We start from the raw sequence: 16,022 nt of genomic DNA on the forward strand, positions 1-16,022 counted from the left end.
CGTAGGGGTGCATGAATTCCTCCGCTTTGAAGAACTTCAGAGTTAAACATCATTAAATCATTAAACAGTCCACCCAAGGGGAGTTAATACACAGAGAAGCAAAGCTAATTTGGGCTCTCAGGTGACTAACTCAGAATTGCCCACTTAAACTCTGACCCTTTAATTCATAGAAATATGTCCTAGAATGTATTTCTCCGGAGAAGACTTTTCTTGCCTGCTTCAAAGTCTGGTCCTCTCTGCTAGCCAGGGTAGAGGGCTGAGGTAGCCTCACTGGAGCTGGTCTTAGCATCCAGAAAAATCTCCATTAATAATCTGCACAGCGGTGGGCTCTCTTGGTGAGAATACAAATTATCAGCGACCTCTGGGGACCCCTCGCCAGCCTCCGATTGTAATGGATTTCAAATGCAGGTCTCTCTTGTCAGGACATCCTGAGATGAGATTAAATCCACCCTTCCCATCTGGGGGTGATCTTGCTCCCCTATTCTGCCCCAGAGGACATTTGGAAAAATTTGGAGATAGTTTTGGTTGTCTCTTGACTTAGGAGGGAGGCTGCTACTGGCCTCTGGTGGGTAGAGGCCAAGAGTGCACAGGCCAGCCCCCACCAAGTGTCAATAGTTGCTGAAACAGAGGAGCGCTGGGTTAACCGCCAGAAGGTGACCTCTTGCAAGGCCAATCTTCTCCATAGGCAGAGGGATGTAGAAAGCCCCCACTCCCTTCATCTCCAATTTTTGCCCCTGAGAAGATATGGAGAAGTGGTATCTGGTTCTGGAATCTTGAATCTCTGCTCTGTGACTCAGTAGTTCCAGGACTCTGGCAAAGTCCCTTCATATTTTTAAGTCTCAGTTTTCTCATCTGTAAACTGAGGGTGAGGATAGTCATCACTGGGCTGGTGTGGGAATTGACCCTCATATAGTGAGAAGCACTGAATAAATGTCTGCTGTTACGGCCATCTCTGGACGGAAGCATCCTTGGTTGGGGCAAATGTGGGCTTCATATGCTACACCGGACACTGTGTATATACAGTCAACCTGAATGTGCGTCCCAATTGGCACAGACTTGTCGCGAGGTCAGGGACTTTTAACCCCAGGCTCCTTTCCCTGTCCCTGATCCCGCTACACTTCCTCAGCCTTGAGCTTCTTCCACCATGACCATGGCAATAGGCTGCATCTCCAGCCTTCCCGGGGTAATCAGAATGTCTGCTGGAGTGAGCTATTGGAAGTGACAGTCTGAACAGATTACTCTCCTGCTGAGTCTGGCCACCCGCCCCCAATGCCTGCCTGCAGACTAAAATTTCCATTTCTTACCATGCCCCCACAGCCCCCCACACCCTAACTCATACTATTTGCTTTGCCCCAAGTCCATCTGTACCCACTTTATACTGTTTCCCTAATATATTGGCCTGCATCTTCTTCTTAGCCTTTGCTTGTGACATCTCCCCCGTCTGCTGTGTGCCATCCTTTAAAAAATTTTCCCATTATGTGCTTATCATCCAAGATTCAGGCCAGGGGTCACTCAGCTGGGACTCCTTCCCCAAAGCCCAAGGCGGTCCAGACTTCCTTCCCTTGCACGCCCCTGGCACAGAGGGCATGCTGCCTGCCCCCCGGAACTCCTTATAGTGCTGGATTTGAGGGGAGGTACGTGTTTCACCCACTGATCGTTCCAGAAAGGCATTCTCCTAGAAAGAAACCACTGACACCAGACTCTCCTAGCCCTCCAGTTTTGTCAGGACCAGTCATTGCCGTGGGGCATCCTTGATGGCCGGCCTCATTGTCCTGGGGTTCAGAAGCCAGAGCTGCAAATCTGCAACTTCCCAGCTCTGTAGCCACAAGCCAGTTACCTAACTTCTCTGGGCCTTGGTTTGTGGAGTAATAACATCAGCCTCCCCCTCCCCACCAGGTTTCTCTGTGCAGATGAAGTGAGATAGTTTACCCAAGAGCCTCAGCGCAGTGCCCGGCACTAATGTACAATGGCAACAGTTGTTCACGTTGCGGGGCGCCTCGTCCTTGGAGGGAGCAGTAGACCAGGCATTCACGTGGGAAGCAAGGTGAGCCTGAAGATCTGGAGGTGGGATCCCCAAAAATAGCTCCATCAGTTTTCAGCCAGGAATATGCCAGGCTCAACCACCTGGGCCCTGGGGTGTGTGTGTGTGTGTGTGTGTGTGTGTGTGTGACGAGGGGTGGCACTGTTCAGAGTCAGAAACAGCATTTAGCCATGGGCTTCTGCCCTGACAAGCACTGTGAAGCATTGCTCTGTTCTGCAAAGCTCTGAGTGCACCAAAGCCAAGACAGGGGTCTCGACATCAGAAGAGATGGTGGGGTGCAAACTGCCCCCCCCCCCCCCCCCCCCCCCCCCCCCCCCCCGCCCCAGGTTGGCTCGTGCCTCCAGGCAGCACAGGAAGCCTTGGAGAAGCATGAAGGCCCTTTTGTGACAAGCCCCAGGGAGCAAAGGGAAAAGCTAAGGCAGAGTCTAAATCTCCCCCTGAGCCCTAGGAATTTGCCTCAGGGGAGGGTCAGGCGAAGGAAGGTTTTTTCTGCTGGCAAGCTCTCCTCTAAAGATCATCCTGACCTCCTACTTCAGTCTGTAAGGGCCTGAGGGATGTAAGGCAATGGATGTGTCACCAATCAGCCTTGGTCCTGAGCCCAACGGCTGCTCTGTGTGTTCTTGGGGAAGTGTCCCCTACCCCGCTCTGCTCTCAGAGTCTCCATCTCCACAATGCCATGGCCATGCTGGCTGGGGATCTGCTTCTGGATGTTTCCACATTTGTCTCATGAGATCTGGGTCAGAACCCACATCACCTTAGCCTTGTCTAGGAAGGGCCTCTCTTCTGCAGGCCTGTAGCTCTCCCCCTGACTTTCTGCACTCCCTGCCCCTTAAGGGAGCCCCACAGGACCCAGGGGCCCCCAGCTTCTGCCCCATTGCTCTGCTTGCGCCCTGTAGACCTGCTCCCGGCTTGTTTCAGGAACACATCAACTTCATGCAATGGTTAAAGGTGCAAACGCCGTGGTCAGACATGTAGAGTTCTTTGTGGGATGTCCTTGGGCAAAGAACTGAGCTTCTGTAAGTTGAATTGAATTATCAGGTGGGGATGATAAAGCTTTCCCTTCCTAAGACGGATGCAGCCACGAATGGTGAGATCACAGGAGCAGCACTTAGCTCAGCACCCGGCTCATTGTAGCTGCTCAGTACTGGGCTGTTTCCTAAGTGACTGTGTCTGGTTTAGATCTTTCCAGAACTGCTGTCACTGAATCCTCAAGTGCCAGCTTTCTCTTTCTTCTCCATCAGCCTGTAAATTCCTTGAGGGATCAGTGCTTGGCACATAGTAGACACTCCAGGCTTAGCAATGTCCCTCCCTCCTCCTTGCACACGGGGACGTGAGCTTTAACCAGTGACCTCCGGGGTTGGAAGGACATGGTGTGGTCCTCTCAGCTCCACAAGAGACTTCCACTCCTCCTCCACCTCCCTGTGTGAGAGACCCTATCTGGTCATTCCACCAGCTTCTAAAACATGTTCCTCTGAGTCCCTTCAAAGTTCCAGGAAGCATGTCATGTGGCAGGACATGGAGACTGGGGCTGAGGTCCCGGGGCACACCAGTTCCCAGCACCAGGGCAGTGCAGTGCTGCACACCCCGGGGAGCCTGTTGGGGCTGCCTGGCACGGTGAGTGGGGAAAGATCACAGGTGCCCTCTCACACCAAGGAAGTGAGGATGGGAGGGGGAGGGGAGAGTTACTGGGGAGAAGGGCATCCGTTCAGGATAAAAGGACAGGAAGTAATATTTGTCAGGGAGACTCTTCAGTCCATAAGCGGGTCTGGCGCTCAGTGAGGACAGAGGTCAGGGCGGTGGGGCAGGAGGAGCCATAGAGGGCAGCGTGCTTCTGACAAAGCTCAGGCCAAACCCATCAATGGGGAGTTTCAGCACCAAAGTTGTCTCTTAGTGGCGTCCAGAAGGCTCTATCCCAACACTCCCTGCCGCTGGGTCCTTGGTCATTGACTGGGAGCAGTGCAGGGATTTGGCCTGACATTAGGGACAGAGGGCCTCACAGGTGTGGCAACTGGATGCTCTCAATCACCTGTGCTCCCTGCAGCAGGTCCCCAACAGGGGAGGTCTGAGCTGGCGGCTCCATGGCAGCCACACCCGAGATGACTTCTTTCCAGAAGCCTCGATCCTGAAAGCATCTGTGACAAAGCCAACGGCCTCCCTTTCTAATGGAGACACACACGTTTATTCACTGTGTACACATGAGCATTCAGACAAGCATAATGCACACACAGGTTCACATACCTGTAGTGTGTTGTGCAATAAGCACTGAAGGTCAGCTAGTGACAAGATAAATGACCTTGAAAAAAAATCCCCTTCCCATGAGCTTAATTTTTCACAACTATAAGATTAGAGGCACCACCCTTTTGATGCCAGCATTGTAGGAGTTTATGCATCGCTCTTATCACCAAAAGCAGGAGAGACAGTGAGTATTGGTGAATAGTCCCAGCAAAGAAGAACCACTCATTCATTCATTCAGCTCACATGGACTATCCAGAGACGGCTGGTGTTTCCAGTAGGTTGGTGTGAACAAATGATTCGGTTCTTGTCTTCTAGAGCAATATTCAAGTAGAGACACAAGGAAAAAAAGAAGGAGGAAATAAACAATGGGAGACACTTGTAGGGGATAAATAAGATCCAGTGTCAGAGAACCGCCTCGAATGAGGTCTGCTGAGGTATGCCGCACACTGTCCATTTGTCCCCTGTGACAGGTGATCTATCCTGTCCACATGTATTTATGGGTCATTTCCCGCGTGCCAAGCATGGTGCTATCTGTTTGGTTAAGTGAATTCTTAGTCAAGACCATGGACAAAGGCCTTCCTTCTGGACATTTTTCCAGACCCGCTTGGCTTTCTGTCAAAACGGTGCTTGTCACAAACTGGTCGGCATCTCTCATCCCAGTTTTATTTTCTTCCCTGGAAAAAAAGGCAATGTGAAGTGGCCGGGGGACGTGTCTTTGGTGGAAAGTCAGGGGGTCAACGCTTGCCCTGCTCTGCTGGGTGCCGGGGGCAGCTGGCACCGTCCCGTTTCTCACTCTGCGGGGTGGGGTGGCAACACGACCCAGACAGATGTCTTCCAGCTCCTGGGGGACTGCACCGAAATGCTGGCTTTTCTGTGGAATGGAGGCAAATCTTTTGGTTTGATCAATTCGTGAGCTTACTCGGAGGTTTCCAGGCTTACTTGGATGTTTTTGCTTCGTCCAGCAAGGACTTGCTATTTATTACCCTAACACTGGGACCGTTCTGTGGCTCCACTCTGAATGTCTCTATGCTTTACTTAATCTAAATAATCAACGGTGGGCCCTTTCCCCTACAATCCATGCTTTAAGAGTCCAGGTGTAGGTGAAGATTCCAACTCAATAACTTGGTATCATGGATCTGCTTCACTAAGGAAAGAAAAATCAGTATTTTCTTTAAGGCCGTAACGAGCCCCAACCCATCCCTCCCAAGAAAATATGCTTTCAATTCCTCACTACCACGGTGGCGCTCTGCGGCCTCGGCCACTTCACCTACTTCCTTGAATCTGTTTCGTCCCTGAGATGATGGTTTGGGGGTATATCCCACCTTCTGTGCTTTCCCTCTCAGGAGGAATTTTGTCTTATTTGGAAAATCCAAGGAAGGGCAGTGACAAGAGCCGAGCGGCCCCTCCATCCATCCATGGGTTCTGATGAAATGAGGTTGCCCTGTTGGGCATCTTTCTCTTGCTTTGGCACCCTCAGCCCTCGAGATTGCAGGAAAATCGGGTGACTTTTGTCAAACAGCTGCACTCGGCATTGTGTTGGAGGTCACGGTGCTCCGTCAGAGGCGGAGGTAATGTATTTATTTGTCACTGCCGCCCGTCCCCGCCGCCGCCTTCCTTTCCGTTTGTTCTGCCCAAGGCCGTTGGGGTCCGACAGAGATCAACAGTGTTTCTACAGAGATGAAGCTGCTCGTCCAAACCTGAATTAGATGTTAAATCTTTTTGAAGTAGGGAGGAGGTAAAGGAGGGAGGAATCATATTGTGCTAAGAATTTATCCTGTGTTGCTTCCTGTGAGATAATGTCCCCGGGAAGATTTGTTACCCGGCGAGTTGCAAACTGCTGTTTCAGGCTGATACGTGCTGCCAATTCATTCTGATGAGTTCCGCCGGTCGGAAAAGTAGCTTTCCCTCCTTTGATTCGCTGGGGCTGGTTGGAAATGGATGATGGGTTCAAGAGCTGGGACAGCGTATGTGCCATGCCCGGGACGCCTGGAATCCCAGATGCCTCGGGTCACACTCGGTGCTACAAAGGAAGGCCAGACCAAGACCATTGGGCTGAAAATTGCTCTCGGCTTCCAGTTCATGTGCCTCTTTTCTGAGTCACTTATTGGGAAACTATTTCCCTACGGATCCCCCATTCACACACACCCTACTCCTGTTCTGCATCCAGGTTCCAGACAGCCCTAAGGTCCTGTCTCTGCTAGGCTGGGAGGAAGCTCAGGGAGCCAGACTCCGGAGGCAGGCAGATCTGGGCACAGATTCTGGTTTCATTCCTAATGGGCTCACTTGGATAAATTGCAGTTGTCTCTGTGACCATCAGGTTCTTCACCTGTGAACCAGAGATGAACACGGTAGAGGTCTACCTCGCCACTGAACTCCACTACCAAACTTTTGCTCTCCAAATATGGGAACTAAACAGATTCAGATACCGTTTGTTTGTTTGTTTGTTTGAGCAAATTCCTTGTATCTGAACTCTTGCCACTCATGCCCTGAAACTCAGAAACAAAGTAGGGATGCTACTGTCAATAGGCTCACTGTCGACTTCAGCCCCATCAGCCCCTTTCCGAACCACTCCATGTCTCTTTTGCTTGTTTCCAGCTTCCTCCTAGTGGCTTTGCAGCTATGAATCAATAATCTCTGGCATTTGCTTCAGTTCTCCCCAAGGAAGCATCTTTCAGATTGCCTTTAATTGGTCCTCAACACAGGGGCACTTCCCTGTGACCCATCCTGGCCTTTGGTTACCGCCAGCAGAATGCCAGTGCATCCTGGTCCTGTTGTGCGCCAGGATCAGCTTGGCATTTTGTTCTCAGGTCTATGATACTCCTGTGGAAATATCTTGTCAGACGGATCCAGCCGCCTTCTCCCGGATGCCTCTACCACATCTCCACCACGTTCAGGGGGTCCCTTCTATTTGTGGAGCTTGTGAACTCTTGAAAATGTTTTTCAGAAGGAAAGACATGTAGCCTTCTACAAAGCTTTGGGATCTTTCCTGACTCTGGCTGCAAGATTCACATAAGTCTTCTCTCTGGACCTCAGTTTACTCCTCCATCCAAAGAGACGGGAAGTCCTCAGGACACCGTTGCATTTTTCCAGGACCTCTGTCATCTTTGGGGTTACTTCTAGGGGATCTCCCTTGGAGAGGGTGGGGTAGGAGGAAGACCATAGGGAGGGCCTCCTGTTCTAGTAGGTTACAAGGTCAACGAGGGACACCAGAAGCTTCCACACTAGGCAATGCCACCCCAATCCACTCCCTTGGCTTTCTGCACTCAGCAAAGAGGAAGCCAGAGTGGCCCAAGAACCCACACCACCTAGATAGGTTCCCAGTCTCTCCCTCTCCCCCAAACCACTCAGTTCTCAGAAACCACCTTTCTGTGGTGATGCTTAGGCAGAACTGGAAAACTTCCCTGAACAAATGGTCAGTGAGAGAGTAACTGGTAATAAACATCAGCTGAAGGCACTCTGGGGACCTGTAAGGGGAGGACAGACAGAGATCTTCGCTTGCACAGTACCGGGGTCGAGGGAGCTGAGTGGAAATGACCTGGAGTCCAGTGGTGTGTGAATGTGACACTCAAGGATGCTGTCCATCATTTGGACAGGGCAGGGGGAAGCCTCCTTAGGATGCTTCTGAATACTTTCCCATATTCAAGAATTTTCCAGCAACCTTGCTTCCTCAATCTGAGCCTCTTCCATGATAACTGTAGGACACTTATTGGAACAAATGGATATTCTGTGTGAATAGATGTTTATCTGCACTGAAAGTGTTTCTCTCCTTCTTTAGAGTTCTACTTAGTTATAGAGCAGCTTGGGGACCAAGCTTAAGTTCCAAGTACATGGCACCAACTGCTTAACATTTTGTGGGGAGAAAGAGAAAGAAGGAGGGAGAATGGAGGGGGAATTACTCAAAGTGTGTCAACTGGAGCATTAGTGTCAAAATCACGTACCCCTGTTCAGATTGGACCTTTCTGGGAGGGTCCCAGGAATGTGAATTTGAATAAGCTGAGTAATTTTTAATGCAGACTGAAAGAAAAAAACCCAAAGACATAGATGACTTTGGTATTTGGCTTACTTGTCACTTATGAGCAACTCTTACAAAGGAGAGATAACTGGAAGTAATGGTCAAGTTCAGAGACTCCTGTGTTCAAATGCCAGGTGTACTTACCAGTGAATGACCTTGGGAAAGCTACTTTCTGCCCCTCTTCTTCCCAGCCTTGGTTCCCCATCTATGAAATGGGGATGTTGATAGCAGTGCTCACCTTACGGGGTTGTAGAGGAGTAGTTTTTTATATACAAAACACTTAGGAGACTGGGGGTCTTTGAAAGAAGTTATGGACAGATCCAGCACAGAAATACTTTTCCAGTAGCCTTGTTGGAATGATGGACGGAGAGGTCTCTAGTGTGGTGATATGAGGGCTCCTGCTGGGTTTCTTGGTCTGAGAAGTGAATGAAAGCCATTTACTTTATGGATCCACAGCACCAATGGGGACAAGGATGGGGCAGCGCCAGCAGGAAGGCCCACTCTATAACCCCTCTGACTTGACCTTCCTAGTAGACACTCAGCTGCTTTTCACCTCCTGGACTACGAAGAAACGTCTGGATTTCTGCTACACAAAAGGGGAGCCAAGATGGTCTGGAGAACCAACAGAAGCTCTCTATGCTCACCCATACTTTTCTATTAATTATGAGTGAACCACCTTCATGGTGGTGTGGGGACAGCCTACAAGGTCCCCTCCTTCAAGTATCCTAAGCAGGGTCAAAGCTGAGCAGTGCAGAGAGGAAAAGGAATCCTCATCTCCACTGTCTGTCCCTTCTCTCTTTCACAGCCCTCCAGGGTTGAAGAAGAAGCTCTCCTCCGTATTTACCTCTAATCCTCAAGGAAAGAATTAGCTGGCTTTCCCTTCCTCTTTATTCTGGAGGGAGACTACTTTTCCTCTCTCCAAAGAGGCATCCCTTGCCCCTTTTTCTGGAGCTACAATGATAGACAAAATACACACACAGAAAAATCATCTCTAAGACAGCACACAAACACAGGTATTTCAGACATATTATACTTGACACACAAATACATGATGCCCAATAAATAGTTATTGAATTGCACAGTATGGTTGAAAGAGCAGGGACTCAGAATTCAGGCTGGTCTAATCTAAATCTCGGCTTTGTCACTCACTAACTGTATCAAGTCAGGACTGACACAGTGGCTATGGGTAGCAACGAAATGGTTTGTGCCTCATCACTGTTGTGATTTAAGCAGAGCCTGTTCACTGTGCTCTCTACAGGCATGAACTTAAGATTTTGTTTTACAAGCTGATGATTATATTGGCTGTCAACGGAGCTTAAATCCTGGCATCTAGGAACTCACTTAAATACTTGTTCAAAGAATATCTGGGTCAGAAATATTCCCCTTTTCCTTCTTGAACTGTTAAAATTCAATAGGAAAGTGACCTGTTCAAAGATGAACTCTATTTTATAAAGATGTTTTCAGCGGGCCCTGGGTAAAAAATATTTCATAAACCAGAGGAAGCCACTAAATCAAGGAGTCGAAAAAGAAATAGATTTGCTAGAGCGGTACCATTTTGGTGTGGGAAGGTGATATATGCAACATTTTTTACTATATTTGGCTGCAAACTCCAGACAGTTGTTGCCTTGATCTATGACTGAGATTCTGTGGCAGGGCACCATTTGAACTAGCCCTCCTCAGGGCTTTTTGCTGTAACAAGAGATCATAAATGATGATGATTGGGTGAATATTTTGAAAATAGGAGAAGGAGGCAGTTTCAAGTGCAAAGTTCTGGTGGATTCATGGAGCTAATGGATATGTCTATCGAGGCACAAGGAAGACGGGCCACATGGACCGTCATTGGTAGAAGGTATGGGTGTGCCTAAAGTGGCTTCTGATAGGGCTTCTGCAGCCATCTGTGTTCCCTGGGATGCAGACTGAGACAGAGCTTAGCAAGCAGGGTGTTTACTAGCAATGCCTTTAGGATCCATACCTGTGGATAGGAGGTGAGGGAAGCAGGAGTGGGAAGCGGGAAAAGCCTAGCTGTGATGCAGATCCAGAGATAACCTTGGCTGAATCTGGAGCTCCAATTGTCCCCAGCTGGGCTGAGGTGCTGGGCTTTCACATTATGGCATCAATCAATGGATTCAGGGTGAGCTTGGGTGAGATGGGTCAGTGGGGCAGTTGAAAAAACTGCAGAAGGTCTGACAGGTGAACAATGTGACCAACAACCTTCCTTGTGGCTGAACCACAAGGCTTCCACACACCAATTTGGGTGGTGTGCCCCAGTGTTCACTGTTGCTCTTGCAGGGGGACTGGGGATGTCAGGTCTGTGTATGGTTGGTTGGAAGTCTGACCAGGGTTAATCTCCTAGGTTTCTCTAAATAAGAGCCAATTACTAATTGATCCGATAACTCCTTGCAGTGCCAGAGACTTGGGTGAGAGCCAGCACACAGCAGTTCTTGCCAGCGATCCATTCTGCTATGGAAACTTCCTCTTTCCTGCAAGCATGAGGAGTCTGTAGAGAGAGCATCTTTATGGTTGACATGGGCTTTGGAACTGGACTAACTTGCAAGCCGGGCTAAGCCACTTCCCAGCTGCCCAACCTTAGAACAATGGCTTGACTTCTCTGAACCCCAATTACCTCCCTGTAAAAAGGGAATAATTACTCTACATACCTTATATGTTGCTCTTTCCAAGATCATGCAAGCAGTCAAAGTTATTATTACTTGGGGATCAGTGGTATGTCAGAGAAGGGAGAAGATCTACCCATTTACCTTTTCCAAGCCTGATGTTAGCATGATGGCAGCAGAAGTCTTAGCCTGGTCTTTGTGGGCAGAGGTCCTGTCGGGGTCACACAGTGTGGTTCAATAGAGTCTCTGGGATCAGTTCCTCCTCTCAAAATCCTGGAGATGTGGGGATCCCTGGGTGGCTCAGCTGTTGGTGCCTGCCTTGGGCCCAGGGAGTGATCCTGGAGTCCCAGGATCAAGTCCTGCATCGGGCTCCTTGCATGGAGCTTGCTTCTCCCTCTACCTATGTCTCTGCTTCTCTCTCTCTATCTCTCTCTCTCTGTGTCTGTCTCTCATGAATAAATAAATAAATAAAATCTTAAAAATAAAAGTTTAAAATCCTGGAGATGATGGAAGCCACAAAATTAGCCTCCAGGTTGCCTTGGCATTGGGTGTCCTACTTGATTGAAACTGAAGGGAACCAAGGATCAACTCATATCAGGAAATGGCAATGTCAGGTGCTAGAGTTTCAGCTGTACATGTGCCCAGAGATGCACAAGGAACCATGTGGGTGTGTCTGAATGTTAAGCTCCACTCGTTCTCAAAGTGGATCCTTGTCCAAGGAGAGGCAGCATAAACAGAATTTGTTAACAATGCAATTTCTGAGTCTCATCTCAGACCTACAGAAACCCTGGTGAGAGAACCCAGGACCTACATATTAATAAGGACTCCAGGTGATTCTGATGCATGTTTCTGTTTGAGAATCAATGGTGTAGATAAGAAGTCAACATATTTTTTTTCTGTAAAGGACCAGATAGTAAGTATTTTTGACTTTGCAGCCCATGCGTTCAGGCTGTCAAAATGACTCAAATCTCCCCACTGTAGTGCAAAAGCAGCGATAAACATTATATAAATGAATGAATGTGTGTGTGCTCCAGTAACACTCTACTTTACAACAGGCAGGCTATGGTTTTTTAGTGTCTGGTATAGGCACCTGTAGGATCACAATTTCTTTCCTTAAGGTGACTTCTCTCCTCCACCAGGACATGCTCATTCCTTTATTCATGTATTCAATAACTCATTTTATTTCTCTGTTGTATACCGTCTACATGCTAGGAACTCTGCTAAGGATAGGAAATGCAACAGTAAATAAGAGACACCATTCCGCCATCATGGAACTTAAAGTTTAAGGAGAGACCTAAAAAGCAATTCCAAATAACTATTAAGATAATACATGACACAGAGGAGAGAGAATTCGAAGGGTTCAGAGGTGACCTAATCTAATTTGGGGAGGGTAGAAAAGGACTTTCTAAGAAGTTGTCTTTATTTTTTTTATTTTTAATTTTTTTAGAGAGGAGGAGAGAGACAGAGAGAGATGGTGGTGGGTGGAGAGAGGCAGAAGGAGAGAGAAAGAAAATCTTAAGCAGGTTTGCTGCTCAGTGCAGAACCTGACATGAAGCTTGATCTCACAATCTTGAGATCATGACCTGTGCCAAAATCAAGAGCCAGGTGCTTAACCGACTGAACCACGCAGGCAACCCTAAGGAACTGCCTTTTAAGATGGAATCCTGACAATAGTAGCTAGGTTCTGATACTTTTGTAAGGACTTTGTGCTCATAGCTCATTTCATCCTCCAATAACCCACAGAGGGAAGTACCATTTTTATTCCCGGCTCATGAAGAAGAGAGTGAGGCCCAAGAAAGATGCACAGTGTGCCCCCAAATTCGAGCCCAGGCAGTTTGGGTCTAGAGGCTGTGTTCCCAACTACAGCTTGATATCACCTCGGTAACAGGAAAGAGAAGAATATTCTAGGCAAAGACAGAAATTTACAGTCTAGTGAGGTGAACAGTCCCTACTTTAATAATTTTATTTTAGAGACTATTATAATCTAGGTATCATGTTAGACATCAAGGGTGCAGCTGGATAGAAGTCAGAAAGGCCTTCATCGAGCTTATAGATGAGTCCAGAAGACATATGTTGCTAAAACCAGGGGAGAAAAAGCAGAGGGGGAAGTGGGGCGAGGAAAATGTACACAAGAGTTTAGGGGATGGTCTGAGGCTTCATTCAATACTAAGCAAAGAATGGGCAGAGAGATTAAGACCAAATCTCCCTTCTTGACTTTTTTGTCCAGTGACATCTCTAGAACTCTTGCTGGTTAAATCCAATTTCTGGCCATAGTTTTATATTTATATATATAATTATTAACATAATAAATATATAATATATCTAAATACATATGCAATTTTTCATTATGTAGGGAAGAGAAGGATAAATCATTAGTTGGTATGGGGTTATTTGATTAGTGATTTGTTAATAAAACAAAGTAAATGCTCACTTAATACCCTATCCCCCCCAAAAAAATACCCTATCCCCAAATACTATATTCTAGATGAATTAAATAACTAGACTTTATAACAAAATTCTATCCTAGTATAAATAACATAAACATCTTGACATACTTAAGTTTAAAATCCCTCAAAAATGTTGTTCTGTCAGAATATATATTCAGAAGATAAGAAGCAAAATAAAAATAACACCACATGGAGATGAATTTGCATTGAGTGTGGCAGAAAGAGAATTACTATCTGTGCTATAGAAGGAATTTATATAAATACCAAAGGAAAAAAGTCCATAATTCTGAAAGTTAAATGTGAACATAATTTCAAAAGACATGGATAGGACCTAGAGCTCACAATATAGAAAATAAAATTGGCTAATAAACATGGACAGTATTTAATCTCAGAGGTAACCAAAGAGATTTGAATACAAAAGCAGAGTGATACAGTTTGTCAGCTAAATTAGCAAAGTTTATAAAAACAGTTGTATTCTGGAGAGATTAAGTTTGGAACGAATACTCTCACTCACAGTTAATAGAGTTCAAAATCAGCATAAAATTGGGGAAATTTTGCAACCTGGCAAAACGTATCAAGACCATCAAAAATATTTACACCTTTTGACCAAATATCTGCATTTCTGGGAATTTTTCTAAGGACATTGTATTCATTTCCTAGAGCTGCTGGAATGAGGTACCACAAACTGGGCATTCCAGAACACCACAGAAATGCATTGTCTCACATCCGAAGGCTAGAAATCTGAGATCAAGGTGTGAGCAGGGTTGGTTCCTTCTGCGGGCTGGAAGGGAGGATCTGCTCCATGCCTCTCTCCTACTATGTGGTGATTCGCTGGCCATCTCTGGCATTCGTGGTTTGTGAGCATATCACCCTGAATTTTGCCTTCATCTTCACATGATGTTCTGTGTGCATGTCCATCTTCCCCCTTCCACCTGTCCTATTGGATTTGGGCCCAATCCTTTGGGATTTTGGCTCTTGTTAACACTCTCTCAGGACATATTGCAGGAGCTAAAAGATCATTTAAGTGTCCAAAGAGAGAACTATGTTAATTCCCCATGGCATTTTCCATTTGCATCAGGAAAAAAAAATTACCATTGATCTCACTATTGTCTTCTGAGAAAGGATGCTTCTGTTAAATGAGAAGCTGCTTCATGAGCTGATTTTCTTGATTCATTTAGCAATCCAGATACACAAGTAGGAGTTAGCAGGTGCGGAACAGCTCACCAAGGTGTAGGAGGAGTAATTTGAAGTCTTTTGGGAAGCGGAGAAAAAGACAGTAAGAGTAAGAAGATGGGAAGAAGAGAGGAGGCAGCAGGCATTGGGCAGAGAAGCCCAGGGCAGAGCTCCACATGGGTGGCTCTCTTCTAGCAGATAGGAAAACCTATCATTTTTGAGTTCCTATTGTGTTATCTCTTGGTGAAAACTCTAGCTTGGTATGAAGTTCACTACATTTAAAAATGCCGTGAGTGAGTGATTTCTGTTCTTTATCTCATTTGTTAATAATATAGTTGATGAAAGCTTGGTCTTCATCTCACAATGAAGCAAGCAGGAACCCCAGAGGTAGAGGAGACAATGAGATTAAAAGGATTAGGAGCACCCTGGACTTTGGAGACATTTGGGGAGGCCCCAGTCTAGATAAGTGGGGCTCAAGAAAGTTGTGCCTATATCTCCATGTCTCTGAACGCTCCAGCATACCTATGGGTTACACAAGCATGACCAGCTTTGCCCTCTGGTAGGAGCGGACCCTGGGATGCCTCTCCACCAATCTCCCTTCCTCTTGGGCTGCTGCTGCCCTATCAGCTGTCCCCGGGCCTCTTTTAAATGGGAGGAAGCAAAGCCTCCAACCTACACGTTTTAAAGGACTTTTTTTTCTTTTTAATTGAGGAAAGTTTGCACAATGCAAATAAACAATGGATCTCATTTCCAGCCTCTCCCAGGGGAGGAGGGGAAGGGGCTGCACTTTGATTGATGCAGGAAGGAAATTGAGGCTCAGCTTTCCAGAAACTAGTGCTAGAATGAGGAGACCAGCTTGAGATACGTTGCAGAAGAGGAAAGCCAAAACTATTTTCCAATCACTGATCTAAAGCTTTCCAATTTCAAGCCCTTATGGGATTTAGTATTTTAGGGGATAAACAAGGTAGCCTTGAGGTTACCCAGAGAAACATGAACCATCTGAGCATTTTAGACACTGGGCTTACCTTTGGATGAAGAGAGAGGGAATAAACATTCACTGAGCACCTGTTGTGTAGTAGGCTCTGCGTTGGGCACTTCAGTGTTTTCTCATTTAATACCATGTTACAATATCCCTATGAAGCATGTGTAATTAACCCACTATACAGATGATGGATGGAGGCTCAGTAAAGTGACTGTCCAATGCCACATGGCCACATGTGCCAAATGCTGTTGACATGGTTTGTAAGTGATTGGTCTGGGAAGATGATCTGGCTGGCAGCTCCTGTATTGAATAATATAGAGATAAAACATTGCCATCACTGCAGAAAGTTCTACTCTAGAGAGAGTAGAACAGGTTGAAATAGTTCCAGGCAAAAGGAGAGGGTATTTGTAAAAGTAAGGGATTTAGTAGGAGTGAAGCAGAGCATCCTTGGGACTCCAGGAATTAGTTGGAGCTCCCTAACTTAGACTCTGCAAAGAGTAGATATGGAGGATTCCAATCC

General features: G+C 46.8%; 1 long non-coding RNA gene across 2 annotated transcripts in view; it reads right to left on the reverse strand.

Annotated features, from left to right (window-relative positions):
- Positions 1-4,399: 4,399 nt before the first annotated feature.
- LOC111092217 overlaps positions 4,400-16,022 on the reverse strand; it is a 39,480-nt gene continuing 27,857 nt past the window's right edge. The window contains exons 5-8 of one of the 2 annotated variants that reach the window (XR_005377847.1): positions 10,261-10,785; positions 9,133-9,239; positions 8,527-8,703; positions 4,400-5,420 (exon numbers count right to left, since the gene is read on the reverse strand). This is a non-coding gene — a long non-coding RNA (uncharacterized LOC111092217). The remainder of the gene's footprint in view (positions 5,421-8,526; positions 8,704-9,132; positions 9,240-10,260; positions 10,786-16,022) is intronic. The other variant, XR_005377846.1, reaches the window with a different exon arrangement.

The sequence above is a fragment of the Canis lupus genome, chromosome 24, assembly GCF_011100685.1.
Source record: "Canis lupus familiaris isolate Mischka breed German Shepherd chromosome 24, alternate assembly UU_Cfam_GSD_1.0, whole genome shotgun sequence".
Classification (NCBI taxonomy): domain Eukaryota; kingdom Metazoa; phylum Chordata; class Mammalia; order Carnivora; family Canidae; genus Canis; species Canis lupus.